The sequence below is a fragment of the Epinephelus lanceolatus genome, chromosome 15, assembly GCF_041903045.1.
Source record: "Epinephelus lanceolatus isolate andai-2023 chromosome 15, ASM4190304v1, whole genome shotgun sequence".
NCBI classification, from domain to species: Eukaryota; Metazoa; Chordata; class Actinopteri; order Perciformes; family Serranidae; genus Epinephelus; species Epinephelus lanceolatus.
The window spans coordinates 8,153,549-8,176,897 of record NC_135748.1 but is presented as its reverse complement, the minus strand read 5'-3'; the positions used below and the strand labels follow the sequence as shown (position 1 = coordinate 8,176,897).

General features: G+C 38.0%; 1 protein-coding gene across 1 annotated transcript in view; it reads right to left on the bottom strand.

The window, feature by feature from the left end:
• Positions 1 to 770: 770 nt before the first annotated feature.
• dapp1 (dual adaptor of phosphotyrosine and 3-phosphoinositides) overlaps positions 771 to 23,349 on the bottom strand; it is a 579,028-nt gene continuing 556,449 nt past the window's right edge. The window contains exon 10 of the transcript XR_013493325.1: positions 771 to 825. The gene's annotated coding sequence lies outside the window, so the exon portion shown is untranslated. The remainder of the gene's footprint in view (positions 826 to 23,349) is intronic.

Here is a 23,349-nt window from a genome sequence, read left to right as displayed (position 1 = left end):
CATAACCACATGTGAAAAACAGCAATTCGGGGTGTCCTAACAACATAGTGCATTCATTTTGAAAGAGACTGTATACAAAGTGTAACAACAACTAATGCACCCAGGGTACCTTGTAAGTCGTATGTCGACGAGGAAATTCTATGACCAAAATGTCAATATGCGACGAGGTCGGAGTGTGTTGGATTTCCTTGTGCTTGGTCTATTTGCATTCTTTTTCAGTTGCACTGTTGCCACCCTTGATATCATGTTAAAAATATTTACATTTAGGCAGCATCCACACTATGTTTTTGTTTTAAAATGCATTATCTATTGCCATGTTTACACTTGGCGCAAACTCTACTCCTGGCATTTTGGAACCCCCGAAAACAGGGACAATTGAAAATGCTGCTGATTTAGTTTTAGTTTGATAACTGCAGGGTTGCATTTTGGTTTGGACAGGAAAAAACAGACTTTTAGAAATGATGATGCAGACACCCACGTTTGCCTCAAAATTGGGTCCATCAGGGGAACTGCCCATTGGTTCGACATCCCATTGTTCCAACCATATTAAACTCATTGTTCCAAAGTCCGTTCCGAAATCATCATGATGCCCTGTGGTTAAGGTCTGATTAGGTTTAGGCACAAAAACCACTTGGTTAGGGTCAGGAAAAGATCATGGTGTGGGTTAAAATGGAAAAGAAAGTGACAAACACATAAGCTGTGAGCCTGCTCCGCCTCAAGCCAGGCGCGGTGCACCATACGCCCGCCGCGAGCCTTTCAGCACCGCAGACAGTCGGACTAATGGGATGTCGAACCAATGGGCTGTCGAACCAATGACATGGACCCCTCATCAGTGATACTGTGTTAAGCCAAAATATTGTAGCTAAGCCTACATACCTATTGTGATTTCATCCTTCTAATGTTGGCACTCCTTTCCCATTGCCATGGCTCACTCCAGCGATGGATAATGCTCCAGGTACTGCTGTGATATGTCACTGTATTTGCTTTGTAACGACTCCCAATCTGTTTTCCATCACCTCAACTGCATTATACTCATGTTACTTTGATTTAAATTCTACCTCATTGAAATCTCTGGTTTTACTTTTTGCTAGAGTAGACAATCTGCCTCCTATTTACTCCGGTACATGCATGTCCAGTGTACATGGGTCCTTAGAAGGACGCTCTGTGGATTATTTGATATCAGTGTGTACATTAAGGGAACTGACAGGCACTGACAGAGCCAAGATTATATTTGGAGACATTCTTGTTCTGTTGCCACCATTTCATTTTCAAAATAAAATACCCAAAACTTCTAATGATAGCTAATATTTGCTGTTGTGATATTTTGACCTCGTTCAAGCCAACTTTGGCTTCAAATTGCTGTTGTCCAGCCTACTAGGTTTAACACAGATTTAACCATGAATCTTTCAAAGTATCATTGCATATATAACATACATCTTCAACCTTTTTACATTATGCACCCCTGGATTATCGGGCAAATACTGCGGACCCCATGCATTTAGCTCTGACTTTGTATAATGGCATGGCCAGAAAACTTCAAGCCATGGTCATGGCATTTTTTCTGCCAGCATGATTTGTCATTGCCTTATTGTCAGTGCAAGGTTGTTCTGTGGGCATCAGCAGCTAACTTCCTCTAAAGTAAAGCGGAATAAAGGTCTCACATGACATGAATCATACCAAATGTTGAACTGAAACATTATTTGAAAGTAATTATATTCATGACAATAACTGAAGATGTCCCCTTACATCAGCAAGTGTTAATATTAACACTTGCTGATGTCTGCTCAGTAGGGCTGCACTCTCCTGGTCGTGTTACTTTCATAATGAGAAAAATGCACATCAGTAGCTTTCCAGGATTAATCTGTTATTTCCTGCGGGACAGGCTAAGTTACCTGTAAAACGGGGTTGTTGACAGAAAGTTGAACTTGCCCACCCTAACACTCATGCAGACCTCCTGTCTGTTCTGTATACTGACAGCATTCCCCTCAGTGGAAACGAAGCTTGTATTTACTTGTATTTCACAGATAAGAAACAAATTGTGAAGACAGTAAAGCCTCCACTAAAATAGCATTTTAAATCTAGTGTGTGATTTATCCTTCAGGGATTTATACTTCGGGATTTATCTGGGCTTCATATGAGCAGAGGAAATCTCCGCTCTTTGCTAGGCTAATGTATACAATGTAAAATGCCATAGGCTGGCGCTAATAACGTTAGCATGATGTATTTGCTTGGAAAACGCGTTTAGTATAAGACAGTTGTTTTGTCGGTGAATGTTGTGAGTTGTAAGTGTTGCTGTTGTCCCTGGTGTCATATGAGAAGAGGGAAAGAATGCTAGACGCCAGGCTAATTTATACAATGTAAAATGCCATAGACTTGTGCTAATGTTAACATGTTGTATTGGTGGGGGAAATGTGTCCAGATAAAGACAAGTGTTTGGCTGTGAATGCTGCAATTTATAATGAAGCCAATTTACGTACTTGTGTTTGAAATCGTCTCTATTTAGCCATATTTAATGTGTGTTTTGAATCAACTAAACTTTACAGCACTTGACACAGTCCTCCACCGCCGACTAGTGTTTTGGAGGTGTAACTGCAGAGTGACACAGACACACCACCACAGAAATAAAAATAATGTGCAGATTTTTTTTTTCGCCACGACTAATCGATTAGTTGAAGATTATGTGTGACTTTAGACGACCAAGATTTTCTTTGGTTGACTACAGCCCTACTGCCCAGTAGTCCAATACTGTTTTCAGTAGAAGACAGACACATAAGAATCACATAAAGATAGAATCTAGAATGTCTATGACAATAGAATCACATAAAGATAAATTCTGGAATGTCTATGACACAGAATCATATAAAGATAGAACCTAGAATGTCTATGACACATAAGAATCACATAAAGATAGATTCTAGAATGTCTATGACACATTAGAATCACTTAAAGAAAGATTCTAGAATCTATGACTCATTAGGATCACAAAGAGATATTCTGAAATGTCTGACTCATTAGAATCACAAAGATAGAATCTAGAATGTCTATGACACATACGAATCACATACAGATGATTCTATACTGTCTATGACACATACGAATCACATGAAAATAGATTCTAGAATGTTTATCAGATATACAAATCACATGAAGATAGATTCTAGAATGTCTATGACACATTAGAATCACATAAAGGTAGATTCTAGAATGTCTATGACTCCTTAGAATCACATAAAGATAGAATCTAGAATGTCTATGACATTAGAAACACATAAAGAGACTTTCTGGAATGTCTATGACACAGAATCACATAAAGATAGATTCGAGAATGTCTATGACACATAAGAATCACATAAAGATAGATTCGAGAATGTGTATGACACATTAGAATCACAAAAAGATAGATTCTAGAATCTCTGACTCAGTAGAATCACAAAGATAGATTCTGAAATGTCTGACCCATTAGAATCACAAAGATAGAATCTAGAATGTCTGACACATACGAATCACATACAGATGATTCTATAATTTCTTTGACACATAAGAATCACATAAAGAAAGGCACTAGAATGTCTATGACATGTAGGAATCACATAAAGAAAGATTCTAGAATGTTTATAATCAAATAAAGATAGATTCTAGAACCTATGACTCAAAAGAATCACATAAAGATATGTTCTGAAATGTCTGACTCATTAGAATCACAAAGATAGAATCTAGAATCTAGAATGTCTATGACACATACGAATCACATACAGATGATTCTATGATGTATATGACACATATGAATCACACAAAGAAAGATTCTAGAATGTCTATGACATAAGAATCACATAAAGACAGATTCGAGAATCTCTGTGACACATTAGAATCACATAAGGATTGATTCGAGAATCTCTGTGACACATTAGAATCACATAAAGATTGATTCTAGAATGTCTATGACACATAAGAATCACATAAAGATAGATTCTAGAATATCTATGACATCAGAATCACATAAAGATAGATTCTAGGATCTCTGACTCATTAGAATCCCAAAGATAGATTCTGAAATGTCTGACTCATTAGAATCACATAAAGATAGATTCTAGGATCTCTGACTCATTAGAATCCCAAAGATAGATTCTGAAATGTCTGACTCATTAGAATCACATAAAGATAGATTCTAGAATCGCTATAACACATACGAATCACATACAGATGAATTCTAGAATGTCTATGACAAAAGAACCACATAAAGACAGATTCTAGAATCTCTGTGAAACATTAGAATCCCATAAAGATTGATTCTAGAATATCTATGACACATAAGAATCACATAAAGATAGATTCTAGAATGTCTATGACACATAAGAATCACATAAAGATAGAATATATGAATGAATGAATGAATGAATGAATATATGAAGTTGGAATACATGGAATGAAAGTTGGAATTTACAGAATGAAAGTTGGAATATATAGAACGAAAGTTGGAATATATGGAATGAAAGTTGGAATATATATTACAACAGTTGGAATACATGGAATGAAAGTTGGAATATATGGAATGAAAGTTGGACTACATGGAATGAAAGTTGGAATATATAGAATGAAAGTTGGAATATATAGAATGAAAGTTGGAATATATAGTACGAAAGTTGGAATATGTAGAATGAAAGTTGGAATATATGGAATGAAAGTTGGAATTTACAGAATGAAAGTTGGAATATATAGTACGAAAGTTGGAACATATGAATGAAAGTTGGAATATATATTACAACAGTTGGAATACATGGAATGAAAGTTGGAATATATGGAAAGAAAGTTGGAATACATGGAATGAAAGTTGGAATATATGGAATGAAAGTTGGAATATATAGAATGAAAGTTGGAATACATGGAATGAAAGTTTGATTTTATAGAATGAAAGTTGGAATATATAGAACAAAAGTTGGAATATATAAATGAAAGTTGGAATATATATTACAACAGTTGGAATACATGGAATGAAAGTTGGAATTTACAGAATGAAAGTTGGAATATATAGTACGAAAGTTGGAATACATGGAATGAAAGTCGGAATATATGGAATGAAAGTTGGAATAGATAGAATGAAAATTGGAATATACGGAATGAAAGTTGGAATTTACAGAATGAAAGTTGGAATATATAGTACGAAAGTTGGAACATATGAATGAAAGTTGGAATATATATTACAACAGTTGGAATACATGGAATGAAAGTTGGAATATATGGAATGAAAGTTGGAATACATGGAATGAAAGTTGGAATATATGGAATGAAAGTTGGAATGTATAGAATGAAAGTTGGAATACATGGAATGAAAGTTGGAATATGTGGAATGAAAGTTGAAATATATAGTACGTAAGTTGGAATACATGGAATGAAAGTTGGAATACATGGAATGAAATTCGGAATGTATAGAATGAAAGTTGGAATATATGGAATGAAAGTCGGAATACATGGAATGGAAGCTGGAATATATAGAATGAAAGTTGGAATATATAGAATGAAAGCTGGAATACATGGAATGAAAGTTGGAATTTATAGAATGAAAGTTGGAATACATGGAATGAAAGTTGGAATATATAGAATGAAAGTTGGAAAAAATAGAATGAAAGTTGGAATATATGGAATAAAATTTGGAATACATGGAATGAAAGCTGGAATGTATAGAATGAAAGTTGGAATATATGGAATGAAAGTTGGAATATATAGAATGAAAATTCGAATATATAGAAGGAAAGTTGGAATATATGGAAGGAAAGTTGGAATATATAGAACAAAAGTTGAATATATGGAATGAAAGTTGGAATGTATAGAACGAAAGTTGGAATATATAGAATGAAAGTTGGAATATATAGAATGATAGTTGGAATATATGGAATGAAAGTTGGAAAATATGGAATGAAAGTTGGAATACATGGAATGAAAGTTGGAATATATGGAATGAAAGTTGGAATACATGGAAAGAAAGTTGGAATATATAGAATGAAAGTTGGAATATATGGAATGAAAGTTGGAATATATAGAATGAAAGTTGGAATATATAGAACGAAAGTTGGAATATATGAATGAAAGTTGAAATACGTGGAATGAAAGTTGGAATATATCGAATGAAAGTTGGAATATATAGAATGAAAGTTGGAATATATCAAATGAAAGTTGGAATATATGGAAAGTGTTTTGGAGGTGTAACTGCAGAGTGACACAGACACACCACCGCAGAAATAAAAATAATGTGCAGATTTTTTTTTTCCCCATAAGTAATTGATTAGTTGAAGATTATGTGTGACTTTAGTCGACCAAGATTTTCTTTGGTTGACTACAGCCCTACTGCCCAGTAGTCCAATGCTGTTTTCAGTAAAAGACAGACACATAGGAATCACATAAAGATAGAATCTAGAATGTCTATAACATTAGAATCACATAAAGATGAATTCTGGAATGTCTATGACACAGAATCATATAAAGATAGAATCTAGAATGTCTATGACACATAAGAATCACATAAAGATAGATCCTAGAATGTCTATGACACATAAGAATCACGTAAAGATAGATTCGAGAATGTCTATAACACAGTAGAATCACATAAAGATAGATTCTAGAATCTCTGACTCATTAGAATCACAAAGATAGATTTTGAAATGTCTGACGCATTAGAATGACAAAGATAGAATCTAGAATGTCTATGACACATATGAATCACATACAGATGATACTATAATGTCTATGACATAAGAATCACATAAAGACAGATTCTAGAATCTCTGTGACACATTTGAATCCAATAAAGATTAATTCTAGAATGTCTATGACACATTAGAATCACATCAAGACAGATTTTAGAATGTCTATAACACATTAGAATCACATAAAGATAGATTCTAGAATCTCTATGACACATTAGAATCACATAAAGCGAGATTCTAGAATTTCTGACTCATTAGAATCCCAAAGATAGATTCTGAAATATCTGACTCATTAGAATCACATAAAGATAGATTCTAGAATGTCTATGACACATACGAATCACATAAAGATAGATTCTAGAATGTCTATGACATAAAAATCACATAAAGACAGATTCTAGAATCTCTGTGACACATTAGAATCCAATAAAGATTGATTCTAGAATGTCTATGACACATAAGAATCACATAAAGATAGATTCTAGAATGTCTATGACACATAAGAATCACATAAAGACAGATTCTAGAATCTCTGTGACACATTACAATCACATAAAGATTGATTCTAGAATGTCTATGACACATAAGAATCACATAAAGATAGATTCAAGAATACTGTCATTTATTCTTACACAACATGAAAAGCATAGCCTCGCATTCTCAGACCAAATCACAAATGCAAATTAGTCTTGAATCGCTGTGTTCATTTTCAGTTTCTGAGGGGCATTATCCGTGGGTGAAGACCAAAAAACCCCTGGACACAATTGGATAGACCTACAACCAGAGCAACGAAACTGGACATAGCACTGAGCAATAGACAGAGCACATTCAAGTCCTGCCCCCACCGGAGGAGAAAACAATCATTGCGCTCAAGTGACTCAGTTACGGATTCTTTATCATGTTGGTTGTGCATTCCACTACAAAGCAGCTTTTAGGTATTTGTGTGTTTTTTTGGCAAATGTTAATGATAAGGAGGGACCTTCACCCAATAAAAGTTCTTACAAGCTGCCGAACCGAAAAACTGAGCTTTTTTAAGCAATAAGACATGAGGCACCAGCAGGAATATAAAGGAAAATTGTTTGATCCTGACACTCCGTTGGGCCTTTTCCACTGTCACTTTTGGCCACGCCAATATCTATGTCCATTATAATTTTAGACATGCCGTGCCATGCCAAGCATCGCCACCTGTCCTCAAGCATGTTGGAGTGACGTCTCGCCAACCACAGCCATGCCCAGCAACCCTGCTTCTCTCCCTTAAACATACATGTGTTACCATACTGAACTCACCTCTGTGTGCAGGAATCCAGGGAGAAAGGTGTTTTTAAAATCTCTCTGTGTTTAGCTCTCAGTACTTTTGTAGCCTCTAACTGAATCTCTGTGGTTTGGAGTTTAGTTTCTCTCCTGCGTTCTGTTTTTACTTGAGAGATCTGTTTTTATCTTACTGTTTCATGTTCACCATCTGCCATATTAGACGTTGTGTGAAGTTGCTGCTCAAAAACTCAATATTTCCTTATTTTGCTGCTTCACATAACAAAATAATGGAGGACTTTTATTGTGAAGAATCTAAAGGAAATAAAATGTGTTTCTCACTGAATTAGCAGAACTTCGTTTTGCAGCTTTTCTTCAATAAAGGCAAGTCTAATAATAGTGGAAGAGTAAAGCAGAAACAGCCACAGTGAGATGTTAGATGAAGAGCTGTAGACAACAGGCTCTTACTGCACCTCAGCAAACAGCTCACCTCCAACAGGTAGACTTCTTTTACCTTCCCAGCTGTGGAAAAACTCATGCAGCAAAAATAACAGGGGACTCTAGTCATGGATCAGCCCACTGCTTTTAACATCATCACTCAAGACAAGCCATGATCAGTTTAAGACACACCTTCAAGCAGGAAGCCCTGTTGTAATGGAAATACAAATCCCTGCCATGCTGGGCTGATGGCCCAAACCAAACCAAACGAAGCCAAGTCAAGCCAGCACATGACTGTCGAAAAGGAGTAATGTCAACGTGCAGCAAGCATTTCGTTAATTTTGGCCAGACAAACTGTAGAGATTGAAGCTGACAAAGCTATGTAAGGTAAAGTTTTGATCTTTGTTAGCTTACATGATGATCTTAAGTGGTGATTCAATGAAATAGTTGTGACATTAACAAGGGTGTTGTTTTCAGAGTATGACATGTTGCAGTCTATCTCCACGGGCAAATATAAACAAACAGTGTGCAGAGATGAGCTGTGATGGTGTAGCATCAATATGTCTATGAAACAGTGTTGCCATTTTGCCATCAGAATTTGTAAAATACTCAGCTGCAGCTGTTTTTTAAAATAACAGCACTTCTATAAGGCTAGGTTTATGCTAACTGTAATATCCTTGGTGCAAGGATGCACAAGCCAAAAGTGATGTGATCACACATTTTGCCTTAAGCACAAAGGCTCTGCAAGTTGTCAGTCACAATATCAAAATCATCTCATATCAGATAAGGGGAAGTTTGTGACTGGCCCAAAATAGGCCAGGTCAACTGGAAATCTGTCTGAACGGTAAGGGTAACACACAAATCTGCCAGAGCAAGTAAACATGAGCTGACAGATTTGTGTGGTTCCCAGGTTTTGAAAAACACACTTCATGAAATACAATGATCTATCACTGTAAATATGAAGTTCACTTGTGTTTGTCCTACTTTCCATTTGATCCTGATTTCATTGCGCCAAGTTATATTATGTCAGTGCTGCATCATTTGATGCTCAGCCTCCCATCAATCACTTGACATTCACATGACGTAAGTCCAGGACAAATGAACCTCTCAGAAACATGCTGCCACAAACAGGTTTATCACATCCACGTCTTCTTATTCATCTGTCCTCTCCACTTTCAAGTTTATCATCCTCACTTTTGTATTTATGCAGAAAAATCTTAGCATGCATTGTAGAATATTGGGAAATGTAACCTAGAGGGATAAAGGGATGAAACTCATTTGAAAAGGAACCACACAGTTTCAGGTTCAGTGCCTTTCCGTTAGGCAGTGATTAGTACCATAGATATAATACCTGCCCTCCTCCAGTGGCCAACTAACAGCTGGAATCCATCCTCTTGTCAGTGCCAGGAATCAAAACACACAGCTTTTAATTAATGCAGTACTCAGACTTTTTACCTCAGTGTGAAGCTGGCACCCTGTGGCAATGACCAGCTGACTGGTAACAGTCTGTATCTTATTAGATTGGATAGGCAAGGGGGGTGAAGGCCAGAGTAATGGATCCCTGTGTTATTGCAGGTCATCTTCCAGCTGGTCCAGCTGAATAAACCCTGGGATTTCTGCGCATTAACAAGTCCAGACCAAGTGGATAGTCCAATCAGCCTCAGGTTTCATGCAGCATCCCTGCTCTAAGCTGACACAGTGGGTGGGACAAGGAATGTAATGAATGAAGTCAATGTTTGTTTATAAGTGCTCTAATTAGATGAATCCAGATATAAGCCATTATCCCTTACTAACTTCCCTCATTAAAAAATGTGCCAGTGCTTTTACCCACGTGTTTTAATCCACTTACTATAAATCATACCTGTGTTAAAGGAGACGTATCGTGCTTTTTTCATGTCTTGTGTTGTATAGTGTTACACTGTTGGATGTTCATATTAAATGTGGCTATAGTGTCATATATGTAGACACTAGAAACATATGCAGAAATAAAACCAGTGAGCAAAAACTTTACTAAAATTCTGAATATTCCATTTCCTACAGTTTTTATCACTCTGGTTACAGTATGATGTCATAGTGTGACAGCTTTCTTTATATGGCCATCTGCTACAGGCATTACGTAACCTATGCTGCTACATGTAGCTACATGGGGAACATGTAAACTTGGTTCCTGATGTTGCTCATTTCTCCTCAATTTTTTGAATTTTTTTCTAACTCTTCCGTTTAAATGTTATTAAGGTTTGAAATTGTGCATAATTAAGGGCGTGGTCACTTTGAGTGACAGGTCGCACCATCACCGGTGGCTAACTAGCATGCTAACTAGCCGCTGGCTCTGCTGTGTGGAGCTCGGCGGAGCTGAGCTCAGACTCGGCCGTCTGCTCGGCGTCAACTCAGCCAATTCGTGCCCATGTTCAAGGCATTGAACCTGTCCTCTCAGCCGTGTTTGTGCCTTTTGGATATTTTTTCAGGCAAATATTGGAGTAATATGTCTTGCTGTTCGATTAATTATACCAACAGACCGTCCAAGAAGTATGTGCTCCAGGTTTTTCGGTAAGTGAAATTCGGAAATTCTAGCATTATTTTATTTATGTTTATATGTTAGCACTAATTAGCGGGTATCGGTGTCTGCGGTCACTACGGTCACCATCTAGCTTGTCAGCAGCGTGTATCGGTGTCTGCGGTCACCACCTAACTTGTCAGCTTATTATTATATTATTAAGCCTTTATTTAATACATGTAAAATCACGTTGATACTGGAGGTCTCATTTTCAAGTGCGACCTGTATCACAGCAACAACATCCACATCAAGTTACAGAGCCACAGACACTATGATACAACACAAGCTTAGCTCGTTAACTAGCTAACCAGCCAGCTAACGGTTAGCCTTCGAGCAAGACGCCAGTCCGGGGATGCATCAAAGTCAGAGCCTGACAGAGAAGTGTTATGATTTAGGCATTTAGGGAGAGAATATTTTGAACAAAAGGCTGAGGCTGTGTGAGGTTTGAAAATAAAGGTCCACCACGTTAGTTAGCTAACGTGATGCAATATTAACGTTGTCATATGAGCAGTGTAACGTTAACGTAACATTAAGGCTATACTTGTGTATGTAAATTATAAAGTGGCGAACTGTGTGAAATTACAATAAGGTGTGTAACGTGATTAAAAAAACTAATGTGACATTTGACTGTCACATATAAAATATTAAGATTAGTGTATGGTATAAGCCTGTAGGCGTGTAGTTACACAACATTAGATAATGCACAGACAGAATATGGGGACTGTGATGGCCACCACCTTTTTGTTTTGCTAAAATAAATTGATTATGATTCTCAACACTGAAGTAATTTAAGTTGTATTGTTTGCATGTAAAGGTGTCTGTGAAGTAGGTAGCTAACACATATATTACTTTTAATATCTATTTGTCTGTGTAAAGTTTTCCTCTAGGTGACCCAGAGAGACTGGACCAGTGGACACTCAACACGAGGAGACAGAACTGGACTCCAAACAAGACTTCCCATCTGTGCAGTGAACACTGAGAGTCATCACTTGAGCACTGACTCCAGGATAAAGACACCTTTTTTATACAGTACCTCACAAAGAGTCAAGAAACTTATTAGTTTAAAATGATGTATTATTGTCCATAATATATTTAAATGCATTACATAAATTACTAATTGTCATACATTACTAAGTACTCGATTAGGGCACGGCTTGCTCTGTACTATTCCTGATAAGGTGAAATCACTGACACACCAGTGCATTTTATTGTTCCCCTGATGCAAAAGGCCAAATGAAGATTTTATCAATCAAGGAACATGACATGTATTTACCAACTTTAACATTTTAGTGCCTTTTATGCAAAGACCCTTTATCAAAGTGAGAATTACTGCCTTTTTCCCCACACATAGTCTGTGAAGAACCAATGGAATAAAATATTCTCATAATGAGACAGCCAAACATAGCATGATTCCACAGTGGCAGTGAGCTTTGATAACAGTTCAGTTTCCCTTTGTTAGCAACAGTTATTTTAATGTGGATGAATTGCATACTGTACATTCATACTCCATTTGTCTTGGTAGTACACTGTTAAATTTAAAATCACATTCAAATATAAAGTCGAATATCTACAGAACTTAAACACAAAACTATTTTATGAATGACAGCCATTTACTCAGCAATAAGATCATTTTGGTGGTGAGTGGGCTTTTAACCAAGACAGGCTGTAGTCAGTGTTTTCTACCTGTGTTTTTAACCTGTCATCTTTCTCTCATGTAGGACACTTGAGGAAAGTTACAACGCCTCGGCCAATGTGATGTTTACTCCACAGTAAAGAGGTTGTTTCACAAGAAATTAAGATTTTGCAAATTATGACACTGGGTCCTAATCCATAGGTTTTATAATTACTGTTATAAATCTTTTCATTTATTTCATGTGTACTTTTTGTAACCTTTTAATATGGATGTTTTCATGAATGCAAGCTTTGACTCTATTTTGTTAAACTGTTTGTGTAATGGTTATAACTTTTGCTATATAAAATGGATCAGACAAAATTTACTTTAGAGTAAAAGCTAATTTTTTAAAAGTTGTCATTCATCAGTTTCCTGTGATGACTGGAAATATAGTGATGATTTAAACCATTAACAAAATATAATAGTTATTAATGGTATCTTAATGTTTCCATTTATGTCTTAACATTTACCCAAGTTTGCATTTATCTTAGCAGAATGTAAAAAAATGAAAAGCTGATGTTATGTGCTGGTTTTGTTTGAACATTTCTTTAAGACAAATGAAGAAAATTCACTGAGAAACTCTTCTCCTTTTGTGAAAAACAAGGAAATATCTGCACACTGAACAGTTTAAAGTCCATTAGGAGGTATTATTTATTTGTGACGTTGTGACATATGAGAAGGTTCTGTGGGTATTGCTCGGTATTGAGGCTTATATAGTGAGGCCAAATAAACGTAACACATAATTGGCTGATTATCTTTCTGTTTGCCTCACTATAAAAACGTCACAATACCTTTGCCTGAGGAAAACCCTCTCAGAGTTGGCAACATAGCGAACAAGTGATACCTCCTTGGGGGCTTCAAAACTATTGTGTCCAGCTAATTCTTTGTTTTTCACTTTGAACCCTTTTATCCAGTCACATTCTTCTGTGTTAAAACTAGACTTCTAACAGAGCAGCAAACAAAGGTTATTCTCCAAAATCTTCTCAGGCTCTGCTGCTGGGTGTAAGGTGCTTAGTTATCTTCAAGTACAAAGTTAAAATAATCAGGCCCACACAGAAATGGACTGCTTAATTTTTTGTCAGTGACAATGTTATGTTTTATCTGTAGTGTATGATTTGTTCGCCCTTTCAATTGACAGTCAGATTTGATTGTGAAATACAACATTCAGTCAGTAACAAAGACAAAAGGAGTGCAAATGTAAATAGAATTTATTGAAACTTTAAACAAGTTATAGATGAATATCAAAAACTCAACATTGGCAATGACAGCCTGGGCTATGTTCAGGCCTAACAAAATGTGTCCTAAAGGCCAAATTCAAAAGCAGTGACACTGCCAACTGTAAGCAGTTCACTGCGTTTGGAGATGGTCTTTAAGACAATTAACTAATTTACTTAAAAACATATAATTTCTCCTAAGTGTGAGATGAATGTGTCTGATGTGAGGGTGCTCAATTATTGCACCATTTAAACTATGAACAAATGTAGCCATAACACTGTAAACACATTCCTGGCCTTATCAATCTTTGCTGGATTGCCACCAGCCTCCCACCTGCACCTTTGGGCCAATGAAGAAAATATTATCTTAATGCCAGGATACTGGAGGTGAAGCTGGTGCAGGTCCTCCTTCATCATGCTGACCAGCTTCTTGACACTGCTGACCTTTCCCATGTCATTGCCGCCATAGTGGATGAAGAGGACATCTGGTGCTGCTCTTCCTCGCAGGGAGTGGGAAAAGAAGGAGAAAAGGCCTCTCCACTGCAGTCCACCCCAACCAAACCAGCAGACACGGACACCCGGCATGCTGAGGGTGCTTCCCAGGGTCTCTGCAGCTCTCTGGACACCACACTGGACATAACTGTCACCAATGATCCACACTGTGCATATGAAAGTAAAATGAGTGTAATAAATGCTTTAGGTAATTAAAAACAGAAAGTTAACTATAAAGGGTTAATCACTTCTTTTTGTTGGCAATAGTATTATGTCACATCTGTAGGATAAAATAAAACAGGGAGCAACACCTCAAAATGTAGATGACAGTCTTTTAAATGCTTTCTTTTTGTCCTTGGAAGACAATGTAATATTAGCTGTCTAAAGTCAAGTAGCCAAAACTGGTACTTAGAGTTTCTGCTGTGTGTAGCAGACGTGGTGGAGACGTAACGTTAACAAGTGGCCATGACCTCAACACCGGTGATGTACTGAAAGAAATTAACATCTTGTAACAAGTATAACACTGCCTTTCTTTCACAATTTCTACATTTCTTTATCATGTCCTAGATGATAATCTCGCAATGCACTGTTGATAACAGTAACGTTAACGTTACAGATACATTTCAATCCCCTTCGACTTTTATCAATGTCACATTACTATAATTAAGGTTAGCGTTCTATATTTAAAAATGTTGAAGTGTTTTTTAAGATTGTGTAATCTGAATAACAGCTGAATCATTGTTTCAAGATTTGTTGTATAACGTTAGTTTCAGGTAAACTCAACTTACCTCAAGTTTCGTGAGGGAGCTGGCACCAAGCGGGAGCAGCCGACACCACAGGGCTTGCCAGGGCTTGCCAAAGTAGCGTAGCTTGTTAGCCTCGTAGCTTGTTAGCCTAGCTTGTTAGCCTTAGCTTAGCTTAGCAGCGTCAAGCGAGGTGGGCGTGTTTAGGCAACCAGGCTTCCTTTGGCCCGCCTCTTTGCCCATCTTTGATTGTCCGGGAGTTGGGCGGAGTCAGGCACTGCCAAGATCGGTGACTACATCCATTATTTTTATACAGTCTATGATTGCGATTACTCTGAGCAGCATGCATGGGAATTAAATGCAATATAAATTATATTGCAAAATACACTCACCGACCACTTTATTTTGTACACTTGCTTAACTGCTCGTTTACACAAATACCTAATCAGCCAATCACCTGGCAGCCACTCAATGCATTTAGGCATGTAGACATGGTCAAGACAACCTGCTGAAGTTCAAACCGAGCATAAGAATGGGGAAGAAAGGTGATTTAAGTGACTTTGAACATAGCATGGTTGTTGGTGCCAGACGGGCTGGCGGGTATTTCAGAAACTGTTGATCTACTGGGATTTTCATGCATAACCATCTCTAGGGTTTACAGAGGATGGTTTGAAAAAAGAGCAAATATCCAGTGAGCAGCAGTTCTTTGGGTAAAAATGCCTTGTTGATGTCAGAGGTCAGAGGAGAATATCAGACTGGCTCAAGATGAAAGAAAAGCAACATTATCTCAAATAACCACTCGTTACAACCAGGGTATGCAGAAGACCATCTCTGAATGAACAATGCATCGAATCTTGAAGCAGATGGGCTTCAGCAGCAGAAGACCACACCAGATGCCACTCCTGTCAGCTAAGAACAGGAGACTGAGGCTACAATTCACAAGGGCTCACCAAAACTGGACAATAGAACATTGGAAAAATGTTGCCTGGTCTGATTAGACTCGACAACATGAAAGCATGGATCCATCCTGCCTCGTATCAACGGTTCAGGCTGGTGGTGGTGGTGTAATGGTGCAGGGGAATGTGGGCCCCTTAGTACCAACTGAGCATTGTTTAAACACCACAGCCTACTTGAGTATTGTTGATGACCATGCCCATCCCTTTATGACCACAGTGTGTCCATCTTCTGATGACTACTTCCAACAGAGTAATGCAACATGTCACAAAGCTCAAATCATTTCAAACTGGTTTCTTGAAATGACAATGAGTTCACTGTACTCCAATGGCCTCCACAGTCAACAGATCTCAGTCCAATAGAGCACCTTTGGGATGTGGTGGAACAGCCGACAAATCTGCAGCAACTGAGTAATGCTGTCATGTCAATATGGACCAGAATCTCTGAGGAATGTTTCCAGCACCTTGATGAATCTATGCCATGAAGAATTAAGGCAGTTCTGAAGGCAAAAGGGGGTCCAACCTGGTACTAGTAAGGTGTACCTAATAAAGTGACCAGTGAGTGTATTTCTCTCTTTTTCCTGATTTTCTGAATAAGTCTCTAAATTTGTCTCTGGTCGCTTTAAAGAAATTAAGTCCCTAAGAGGATCTGAAAAGTCACAAAGTCTAGCGAGAAAGTTAGCGTCACTAGCAAAGACGCCCAGATACTGAAGACAAAGAAACACTGAACAAGGGGCTTAGACACAGAAGCTAGAATGAAAAATATCAGTCAGAAGGTGAACAAAAGTCTTCAAACACATAAAAAATATAATAATTGATATATAATATAATAATGCTGATTTTCACTTCTGTTGTCCTTCCAGGCAGCTAAGACAGAGCACAGCTATTTTATTGATAGTGCACAGCAGCAAAAATTTGCTTGGCTTGCAAGGTTAAAAAGTAAATTAAATGCACACTGCAAGGTATTGTACCAGGAATGTGCACATGCATGCATTTAATGGATGACATTGGACCGGTTTGTGGCAAAAGTTAAGCCAGGCATACCTTTTTTCTTTTTTTTACAGCAACACCCTGGCTGGAACTATGTTTTTGCAGTTCAACTGTCAGTCTGAACATGACCTTAAGTTGTGTTCACATACAACCCAACCCAAAAATTTACCTTGTGTTATTCATGCAATTTGACCATGTGGGTTTATTAGCCCCAAACAGCTGATGTACAATAGCTATCTGAATATTGCCAGCTCATACTCAGGGATTTGGATCTAAACTGGAGGCTGAATTTGGCCTCTCAATAAGAGCTTCTGATTCAGGAGTTAAAGGGAAACTTAGATAAAAATGTTTTCTCTGCTGTAACACCACATTTAGTTGTTCAGCAGGTATAATTAAAGCCTTAAGACTGTTTTAAACCCCATTTGAGATTCATGAAACTCTGTGAAACGCTTTTAAACAGTCTTTGAGCTCTTGGTGTTAATCTAGTCCAGGTTTAACTAGTGTAACCACAGCTATTTATTTTATGTGGTCTGTGCTTTATTGACCTTTTCTCTATTCGCATGTAGAATCATAATTTGATGCTGAAAGCTGTGATCATACGTCACCCTTAGCCATCAGTGCTGCGATTTAAATTTAAAAGAATAACGTATGTATAATACTTTTATTTTAGTATTTTTCTTGTTGCTAATGTAAAAACATTTATTCAAATATTCTAGAGTCAATATACAGCAGAATGACAGCAAGAAGTTAGCGCTGAGTTTAGGTGGGTACTTCCAAGGCTCTTTGGACCTGTGTAGAGGAGGGAGCTGCTGCAGACCAGTGCCCAGGGCTACAGCTAGGAATGTGTCTATTCACTTGCCCAGTAGTGGGTGTGAGTAATCCAATCTGTGCACAGAAAGGGATATAAAACCAGAGCAAAGCATATAAAAAAGAGCAAAGCATATAAATGAGACAAACAAAAGTTATTGTTTCTCTGATGCCAGAGGTGCATAAATAAAAACATCTGTTTTAGAGTTCACATGTTTGCACAGGAATGCATTCTCCATTACACTGCTGGCACCATATTTCATTGCCAAGTTAGACTTGGCATTAACTTCAATGATGTTTCTCAGTTACAAGTTTTGTGAAAGTTTACCTTTCTAAGCTTTAAAGCCCAGGAACACGGGAATTTGTTTTCAAAGAAACACTTGTTGTTTTGGGGAATTTTACAGTGAAGCACATTTAACACATTCTGTAAAATGTATATAAAACCTAACATGTGATGTGCATACTGCATTCATCCATGCATTATATGATCAGGAGTCATGCATTAGTTGAGCATATGTTTTGCACCCTTCTTATAAACTGTTGCCAAATATGCTCTCTTAATTTGATTTTAAAGGATAGTAAAGTATGTTGTATTGTATGTAACAACATACTATAGTTTGTTTGTGGCATTACTTGTATAGTACATTTTAAACATGATGGAGGGTGTATATGACAAACATTTTACTATCAAAACTGTAACACCTGAGAGGTTGACAAGTATTTGTTACTTTATGTTATGGAGTAATGGGCCACCAGGTATGTGTCTTTCACACACTGTTTTATTCTATGCTGCTTAAAAATGACAAATATAATAAATATATTTGTCCAGGAATGGGTCGGAACTTTCAGTCTGTCTAAAATGTCAAGAGAAATGACCCGAGATCTTTGGCTTTGACACCACCAGCGCAGTGCCATTTCAAAAAACACATGCCTGTTAGGATCAGGCCAGTTGTTTGGCCTGTGGTATTGCTGCTTGCTACTCTCTAACGAACCGCTCATCCAGACTACTTCACACCCAGCACTACACTTCTTTGTGTCCTGAATAATACACCTATGCTTCAAACAACTATTGATTTCTTATGATGTTTAGATATGAAAAATATTTCATTATCCTGCTATTCTAACTGATTGTACTGCAAAATATCCACAGCAAAAAAAAAAAAATGCAACTCAATAGTATACTTCTTAATTACCGTGTACTTCAACTTCATGGAAAACTGAAGGATTAGGGCATCTATTGGCAGAGATGGATTTAATATTCATAATTACAGTATGTTTTCATTACGTTATAATCAATCTACAACCTCACCACTAGATTCCACGAAATCCTACACACTGGACTTTTAAGTAAAAATTTGAAAGCAGGACTTGTACTATGTGGTTTTGATAGTTTTACTGTTAATAGTCTTACTTCAGAAAAAAAAAAAAAGAAGTTGTGAGTACTTCTTACTGTTAGCCCTGTCACTGTGTGTGTGTGTGTGTGTGTGTGTGTGTCTGCAGGCAGACTCTCCCTTGAGGCAAACCAATAAATTGGCACTGAAGTGTGCAGACCTCAGACCTCATGCCACTTACAAACATGTTTGGAAATGGAAATGATGTACGTGTTTATTGGCAAATAGAGTGGTTAAGTGAGATCATCACTAGAGTTCACTCAAGACGCATGTTGGTACACATTCTGAATGTTCTAGTGAACAGACAGACTTAAGCTGTGTTTCCAACAAAAACTTTCGGTAAAATACCTTTAGAACCAAAAGTAACCCATATGGACAGTTCCCTAGACTGTAGATCCGTTTAGCGTTTGCTCTGCAGACAGACTCTTAAATTTAGGCGGGGTTGATGTCATTCACTGCTCTGTCCAGTTCTTATTGTATTTCCTCTTCACCAGTGATGCAGAGGGAGTGAGAGTTTGATATTTAGAAATTGCAGGCTTGTGCATTGAGTCCTTGTCGAGCAAGAGCAGGAGTGTAGTTCTGCCAGAGTGCACAGGAACAATGCTCCATCACATTTTTTTTTCAAGATGAGGAAATAGAAACATGCAGTTTACATGATACAGTTGAATTTTTTTATTTATCAAAAAACGCTTGAAAATCCTCTCATTACTTAAAGTGTATGTCATTGAAGAGAGACAGTAAAAACAAATGGAATGGTCACAGTTGTCATACTGAATTTGAGATGTGTTGATGGATTCATGATGAACTATTTTCCAATACTGACATACATTTTAACTTGATTATTTATTACCTGTATTATACCCTGTCTCAGACAGAATCCTTTCCCAGTGCCAGTAAACTAGAGCCGTTTGTTTTGTTTTTTTTACTGGCGTGTCATGTTCAGTGTCACAAACATGCTGGAAAACAGGGTTAATAAACAATAAAGCAGCATGAAGGCCAGTGAAAATGTTACAGTGGTTACTTCTTTTATTATATATCTTATTCAGTGTGTAGACTAATCTCAAACGACATTTGAGTGTTACTTGGACAGAGACGGATGGTATTTTGTGGCAGCGTGTCATTGTATAGCGCTGGAAAAGGGACGACAATTCCACCTGGGTGTCACATTTCCATCACTGCCAATGTGAGCTGATAGGACTGACTTTTGTCCGCTGGGAAAGGTTTCAGTTCTCACATGCAGTTCTGGTCCTGCGTGAGGAAAGCACCTCTGAAAAGTGTCTTCAGTCTTTTGTCAGTTTTATGTAAAGCACACTATTGTTCATCCAGAAAGAAACATGGCCGCTCTTAACAGCAGAGATGTTTTAAAGAACTCACTTTACTATACAAACTTAAAGTCATTTCTTCATACAAATAAACACAACAGAAGTGGCATCCACCACCGGGTTCAAAAAGAGGATAACCACAATGTCACTGTTTCACACCTCTGATGCTGACTTCAAAGTCTGCAGCAGGGAGGACGTGGCTTTAGCTTCAACATAGTGATACCTACACAGGCATCTGTTTGGACTGAAAACAAGGCATTGTGGGAACACAAGCAGGGGCTGGGCCAGAGGCATTTGCTTTACTTCCTGCTGGGAGATAACAAAGTAGTAACAAGAGATCTGCTCATATATCAGAATAACACAGGCATTAGAGACCAGCTCTATGGCTGTTCGTGTGTTTTAGTGAATTACTGCTGTGGTGGTGCGGAGTCACTGGTGTGGGCTCCAAAATATCTGTGACCACACCATTTTGCTGTTTTTAAAGTCAGTTTGGGGGTCTCAGAGCTCTTAATTAACACCTTGGACCAACGGACAATGTTAAAATAGAATTTTTTGTGTGTCTCAGAAAAAGAAAGTGCTTATTTTCTGTTTATCCAAATTGCTAAGTTATTTGCATTTGAAAATGTTAAAATGTTAGGTGAAGCACATGTGACTGACAGTGACAGCTAATGTACGGTACAGTATATCATCAGCCAAAACATTAAACTAGGTCTACTGCGATTCTGCGATTTTATCCCTCTTGTGTGGGTACTTATTTCCAGCTGCCATGACCTTCTCTGGCAATGGATAATGCTCCCAGTACAGTACTCATATGTTGCCATATTTGCTTTGCAGTGACTTCCAATCTGTTTTCCACCATTCTGACTGCCTTATACTGATGTGTTATTTGGAGTTAAAGTTCCACCTTGTTGTCAATCCAAGCAAAGAAATCTCTGGTCTGCCATCTCCATGGTATTTTCTGAAACTAAGCAACCAGCTGCAGAGTAGACTATCTGCTTCCTGTTAACACTGGCACGCGCATGGCCAGTGTATGTGAATGGTCATATGATATGCATATTCAGATGTGTTTGTATAGATGAAGATTATTTCTGAAACAATGCTAAAATTCTTGTGTGTACAGAGACCCTTTTTTGTATCAAAACCTCTTTTTCCTAATGAAAATGTGTTGTCGTGGATGTGGCCAACTCGTCACTAGCCCTTTTTACACAGAAATCACGCTATAGAGCCACTACAAAGGTACTTCTTTGTGCTGCCTTTACATTTTTACACAGAACCAAACGGTGGCTTCATTCTACCCTAGTGTGTGATTTTAGGCCCTGATAACACAGAAAGCGTTTTGCAGGTTGCAAATTGCGAGGCTCACAACACCGCCTTTTTTTTTTTTTTTTTGTTTCTGTTTTTGTTAAATAAAAAAAAAAAACACTTACTGTGCCTTTTTATTGCTGCCAGGTAACCACCCTATCACTTCCTTACCTTAAAGTTCCTGTGTAATCAATCTACCGTTTATTTATTTATGTTACTTATTTTACAGCAATTAGTAACTTCCTAAAATGGACAGGCAGAGGGTACGTGCTCTAGCTCCAGTTGAGGGTGAGAGGCTGTCAGCAAATAGTGTGTTGGGCACAGGGAAACGGAGATCTGTGTGGGTACATGAGACCCTAATAAAGAGGGTGGATCATGGGGAGTACCACCAGTTGGTCCAGGAGCTTCGCCTCAGGGATGGTCGTTGATGGCATATTTTAGGATAACTCGGGGGCAGTTTGACAACCTGGTGTCGTTGGTCGGGCCTACCATAACAGAAATGAATACTAACTACAGCCTGCTGAGCAAATGAGCACCACCAGTTTTTCCTGCATTGTTTACCAACTGTAAACTTGTTGTCGTGACCACTGCAGAAGGCCTGCCTCTCAAATCATCTAATTGAACAATGGGAAAAAAGTGGAGATGATGTGGAGTGCTTTTCTGCTCGGCGCTGAAGTCTTTTCAGAGCGCTCCAGCAGAAATGCCAGGCGTCCAGAGCTCAGAAACGCGAGGTGTGTAGCAAAGCAAAAACAGCAGCAAAAAGCTTAATTTTCGTTAAAAACAATTACAAGATTGCCATCGGTAGCCGCAGCGGTCACAGGTTTGACTCTGGCTTGCGACCATTTCTGCATGTCACCCCCTGCTCTCTCTCTCACCTCCCCTTCACTCTGTCCTATACAATAAAAGGCAAAAATGCCCAAAAAATAATCTTTAAAAAAAAAACAATTACAAGAAGCCACCTCCCGCTGCTTAAACACTTTCTATGTGATCAAGGCCTTAGGCAGCATGCCGGCATCGCAGCAGCAAAAGAGGCATGAAGGGTGTGACATATAACTCAACAGCATCAGCCTCTAGTGTGACATAAAATATACACCTCAGCAGTGCCTTATAAACAATAACAATGGAATTAACATGGCAATAACATTTACCATCATCATTTACCATCCCTGTTATGTGGTGGCTGATCTTGTCCTCTGCTCCAAGTGTAAGGAGCCCCTGAATATCATTGTTTTCCCAATTTGCAGACATTTTTGGCAGCTGCTCTTTTTCTTCGATTTAGCTGCTAACTGCTGCTCGTGCAGCCCATGACCCTGCCCTGCTTGCTGTCCCGTTTATACAGACATTGTTTCAGCACTGTTACGACCTCCGATGCCATTCCGCGATTATACCTTTAATACAGAACAGTGAGGCGTCATAAGGGCATGAAATTCCTGCCTTGAAGAGGCAGTGCAAACTGTCTTTGTGATCTAAGGCTGACTTTTCAACAGAGGCACATAGCAGGGGTTGAGGTGCAGCAGGTTGTGGT